General features: G+C 36.4%; 1 non-coding gene across 1 annotated transcript; it reads left to right on the top strand.

Moving 5' to 3' along the window:
- Nucleotides 1-1,648: 1,648 nt before the first annotated feature.
- Nucleotides 1,649-1,719, top strand: Trnag-gcc (transfer RNA glycine (anticodon GCC)). Its single transcript has one exon. It is a non-coding gene; the product is annotated as a tRNA-Gly (tRNA).
- Nucleotides 1,720-6,162: the final 4,443 nt, after the last annotated feature.

Genomic DNA, 6,162 nt, shown 5'->3' on the forward strand with positions numbered 1-6,162 from the left:
TATGGTATACTCGCCAGGAGAAACACATATCTCGCATTTAGAAAGAATAATTATTTTTGTTACAGAAAAAAAGTTCTTCGTAAACATGGAGAATTTTAACTGAGTCACACTAAAGTTTTAATTCATGACAATATACAATATAAAGGTTTAAAAGAATTATATTTTTACATTTAGGACAATTTATGTACAAATTTACCAACATATTCTCTCCCATCTGTAGTGAGCCCATGTTCACTAAATATAAATCTGTTCATTTTTACCCTATGTACCCAGCAATCCAACTCATTTTTTTTCCATTTCTTATTTTTTTGCTAAGTATGTTTTCCTTTACTGGCCCCAAATTTTGGAATTCTCTCGATAATAGTAAAGCTCTGTATAAGTTTAAACACATTCACATTCAAATTGAAGAAGTTGTTCATACATTAATTCTTATATAGTGGAATGAGTTACATTTTAGTTAGCCTTAACTTTGAGTTCTCTTTTTTATTCGACATACTCATTTTCTTCTACCTATTCCTTTTTTTATATGTATATATTTATCACTGTGATCCATACATCCTGTGCCTCGCGTGTGCTGGTATAGACCCTTCATCTCTTCTCCCTTCTTGCATTTTCCCTGCAATCTGTATAGTGTCCTCATGTCTCTTTCTGTTTCTCCTTCCAAGAGAATTTCCTTCTTTTTCTTCTTTTCCTCCACTCTTTTTGTTTGTATACACGAAGTGTGTGTACTTATATAGGCCCTATTTACACACACACACACACCCACACACACACACACACACACATATACATTGTATATATGAAGAGTTTGTTTGCAAAAACCGATGAGTCCATTTGTCAAATGGAGATATTTGCAATTAAAGGTCAAGAAAAATAGAGAGAATAATAAGAAATTTTTGCTTCTTTTGACCATAACTTCAAAAATATACCTGTATATGTAGTGACCAATATATCATTTAAAAGGTATTATTTTGTACTTTATGACAGAAACCGTACTTCAAATCGTCAAAATGGACTTATCGGTTTTTGCAAACAAACTCTATAGTTTACATGTATAGTATATTTTATCTAACCGACTTGCTTCCTTGAAGTAAGTTATTTACTATAGTTATTTTACCCACGAGGAGAATGCAAAATACAAGCATACAGCAAGTCTCCTCCATTTCCTGCAACTTTGATTTTAATTCAATTTCATCTGCTCATATAATATGCGTATTATTGTTAATTTCATGTATTTTTCTTTACTACATTGTATTGATATTGTACTATTTTGTGTATGTAAATGTTTTGCATTGTTGGACATGAAATAAAATGAAATGAAATGAAATATAGGGCCTAATTACCGGTCATTATACTTTTTGACCAGGGAGGTCTCGTCCGTTTTACAGCTGTATAGGCAAAATAAATATATGGTAGCGCGTACCTTCTCAACCAATCATGATTGAATATTTTGAGAGTCTGAACAATGAGTGAGAATCTTGTGTCGGAAGTTTGCATCCTCATTATCAGTGACAGAGCCACAGAACTCGAAGTAAGAGTTCTGTGGACAGAGCTCTGAGTGCGCCATCTAAAGATGGCTCTGAAGAGCGACCTCTAGTGAACGGTTCTAGATGATTGATTGGCAATGTACACCGACATAAATCAGAAAGCATTGGTGGTTCAGTGGTAGAATTCTCGCCTGCCACGCGGGAGGCCCGGGTTCGATTCCCGGCCAATGCAACTTCTTTTTTGTTTATTTGATTTATTTTTCTCTTGTCTAGCTTTATCAAAACAGTAAAATTAGAGCTACAAAAGTATTGAAAATCTTTCAGGTGTACTCCTCTGAAAAGTATCAAGAATTGTTTATTTATCGTCGATAATAGTTATCGTTCTTATTGTTTAGACCTATTATCATTATCATTATTTTCAATAATAATAATAATAATAATAATAATATCATTATGATTATTATCATTATTATTATTATCATTACCAAACAGCATATTGGAAAAAAATGAAAGAAGTTTAAAGTCTACAGTCACTTTTATTCTTATGAAACTTAATTTTCAGTAGTGTAACACCTTTGTTTTGTAGTGTTGATGTTATTCTTCGATGGCGTACGATAGGCGGTGTTACATTGGTAAAGTTCTCGACACTCGACGACAGCACACAGAAGAGACCAGTTCTTATTACAAAGTATGCAGGCTCTTTATTTAATCACAGTGGGATATAACACTTAGCAGAGATATATATTAACAGGTACTCCCCATCAAGCGGCCATATATTGCCCCTAAAGAGGGATGGCAAGGGAGACCAACGCTTTGTGTGTCTCTACCCGAAGAGGGTGAAAGAGAGAACTCTTGACCAAAGCACATGGTCACTTTTATAGTACATCTATACTCAAAGGAGGGGCTTAATCTAAATAATATTCAAATATTCAAAACAGAGGGATTCAGATTATAATAAAACAAATGTGTAAGTTAATGATGACCACTGTCAATCCATGGGTCACTGACACCAGTGACTCACATATTACATGATGGGGATGATGGGGGAGAAACTTAGCACTGGTAGACAATGGGGAAACAGGTTATCCAGAAATGTTTATGGGAGAGGTTAGGCTCCTAGGGAGGTAGGGTGTGTGGACTGACCACAGGATGTGATGACCAGTCGGGTTGGACAAAATTCTGGGAATAACAATGAAGGAGTTTTCCCTCATGTCTGTAGTGGTTGAAGCTCGGGTTTGTAGCAACAACACTCCTACATTTGATATATTACATTACTTCCATCTTTCAAAATGAAACGTCCTCGTTTCAAGGAGGTTTATTACAGTGGGACAGGTGACCTAAGAAAACCCAATTGAGAATATTCTCCAGTGAGAAAATGAGAGAGGGAACTGGACACAAAATGTAACTTGTGTAAAACTAGAAAATACTGAAATACAATAAACAGAATAATAAAGCATAACTAAAGGAATGGAAAAAGTGGAAAGGGGTAGAAGGAAACAAAAGAACATAGAAATATCAAATCCAACATGGTGTTAACGTTACTACTAAAACATCAAGTGAAATCATAGTTAAAAGGCAATGAGCACATGGGAAAAAATCATGAAACATTTTCCTGTTTCCGTGTTGCAATACTGAAAGTTGTAAAACCTAGGCAAAAATCAAAGAATCGCATAAATACCGATTTAAACTATGAGGAAAAAAATGTGTGCACAGTGAATTTAAACAACTTAACAAAAACCAGCTTCATCTGAACAATACTAAAAACTACAGTGTTGAACTTATTGATCCAAAACAATTAACTCATGTGTAATAGGGTGTAACACATGAAAAGGAATAAAAAATTCCAACAAAATGGAATAATAACCAAAGAGAAAGTGATCGCATTGATCACTAAAATTCAGCAAATAACTGGTCAATAAAATAAGCACATCATGGTAATATAATTAGGCTCATGCCTCGAATAAGCAGGAAAATTAAGGCCAACTTGAAATAATGAAATGAAAATATAATAATCTTGCATTTATGGAATGGAAAACCTGAAACCAGGATATTGTTAGCGTAACATAATAAAAAAAACCATTCAAACAGATATTAAAAATAGGCCAATCTAGGTATTGCGATAAGGTAATAGATACTTGTGTGAAAATTGAAATCTCACTGAAATGTGCAAAGAAAATTTAATAATTGGTCCACAGGAGGCTGTGGACAGGCAGAAATATGTTGAAAGCATCATGTGAAATGAAATAGAGAGAGGAGATTCAAAAGCTGAGGAGTCAGAGAACAGGCAGAACAAAGAAAAAATCAAAGCAATAGAAAGTCAATTATTAAAACTTAAACTACATAACACTCGTGTGGGACATGAGCAAGACATCGATGGTTTAAAAGATAATCACACATGAAATTATAGCAAATACGAATGTTAAGGCATTAATCGGTAGGAACCACACTTGTCTATAAACATAAATCATGACCTGCTTTAACTGTTGATGGTCATGAAAAAAATTATATACAAAGGAATGGCATTAGGAGGCAATACCTTCTTACTTTGCATTCAGAAATCAGACATCAGAAACATAAGTGAACATTAGCCAAATGACGCGATAAACTTCAAAATGGCAACAATCCTTAATTAAGGTTGTCTGAAAGTCAAGTTAACCAAGGCCTAACGAGAAAAAGGGGCGAAATCGGAGGAGATGGGGTTACCATAGTAATCGGGAGGGTGTACAATCCGGCCGCTTCGAGTGCGGTTCGGAGGATCATGGTTACGTGCATGATGGGCATCATGGGATGGTGAGGGAGGAGGGGGCGGCAAGTTGGGGTGACTGGGAGGGGATACAACAGGTGGGGTTGGTGGGGAGGGAGGTAGGGGTGGAAGAGATGGTAGAGGAAGACTTTGATGTAGTACGGTTGCCGTATTCAATGGCCATTGTCGGAAGTTAAACGGTTTATCCACGTCAAGAATGAGAAAGAACCAACTTCAAAACTAACTTGCTAGTATTGATCACACAGGAGAGAGAGAGAGAGAGAGAGAGAGAGAAGAGAGAAGAAAATGAGAGATGAAGAGAACAAAAATATGGAGATGTGAATAAATCACCCTATGCAAACATAAAAAGGAAAAATCAGCAAACAAACTTATGCTCAATCAAGCATAAACTGTCATACAAAACTAGCAATATATCATGAACCGTAATCAATGTAAGAAAAACAAGTAATGTCATCAACAAACAAGCGCACATCACACAATTACAATTAAATATGTATATCAACATGCGCATAAAATGAAAGCAAAAAAAAAATTTGTTAACAATGGAGTATAATGAAGCTATGTACCAATACTCACAACATCAAAAACAAATCTCATAAAAAGAGGACAGGATTAAGACAAAAGAGAAGACTATTTGTAAAAGAGTCTGTCCAATTTAAGTAATTAATGTTCAGTGAAAAAGGTAAAAATAATATGAATAAGAAGAACTCATCCAGATCCGTTGTAGATGACCGGTAGCTCTGTACAGTCCATGTATGACGTCACTGGTTGATGACGACTTAACAGGAGGAACAGCCAGGTACAGCACAGGTAGACTCCTGGTAACATTAAACAGCATTCACAGCACAAGTCAGCGATGAAAATAGATCAAGAATGAAGAACAGCTCAGCACTGTAAAACAGCAAAGGTTGGTTCTCCAGCAGTGGCGAACAGCTTACATTAAAATACAGAACACTCCAGCATATAGATGATGATGCCACAATGACGACAGGATACAATCCGCTAAGGAGCACAATATCACGTCGCTTGAAATATAAAACGGATATCAATCCACTGCTCCAAAATCCAGGAAAGTGATGATAAGTTAATATAATACATGTAGTTAACTCTGCAGAAGTGATAGTTCACAGCTGTTCACTGTGTGAAACTGCAATCTCACAGTGAAAAAAAAAAAAAATATATATATATTGTGTCAGCAGGAGCCTTATACTGCACAAAGGCTCGAATTCAGTTCCACAGAAGAGATAGGTCGCTGTCTCGAGATGATCCAGTCGGAGGAAACAAATAATATAAACTAGAGAGGGGCCGTCAAAGGCGGCAGACCCACGCCTAAGTACAAAGTCGGGGTAAACATAATGTGCATTCGGTCATCTACCAGAATTCGGCCACTTAATTGCCAGTGTGCTTTATCACCAGCCACTGAGTTCTACCAAAGATCGTACACTGAAGTGTACGATCTTTGGTTCTACAGTCACATCACACGCAAATCACATAATTACACATACGGTATTAACACTCATTCACGTACAGGAAAGTCCTTAAGTCTCCTCCAAAAATCCATCGAAAATCCCAAATTCCACCGTCAAAAGTGCAGAATCGGAACTTTTCCAAGCGCGCGCGAATTAAGTCCAGTTTTAAGAGTATTGTCTACGCGACGGGTCGCGGAAAAAGCGCTAAAAATCGAGAAATACGCCGTTTTCTTGCGGGATATTTTGATTATATCAAGCCGAGAGAGTGATGATATCAAAGGTCGTATGAGTGTACGATCTTTGATGGTATCCACAAAAGCAAAAAAGAAAAACAAAATTTACGTACCCCCTAGGCAATTACCCCTATGATTAGTGTCTACGGGAATTATTCAATGCAAGGGTTGAATGCAAATGTCTACTGCACCAGTATTCGGCCACCAAC

This window comes from Diadema antillarum, unplaced genomic scaffold (genome assembly GCF_040938485.1).
Source record: "Diadema antillarum isolate AM-2024a unplaced genomic scaffold, OU_Dant_1.0 seq00001117_RagTag, whole genome shotgun sequence".
Lineage (NCBI taxonomy): Eukaryota > Metazoa > Echinodermata > Echinoidea > Diadematoida > Diadematidae > Diadema > Diadema antillarum.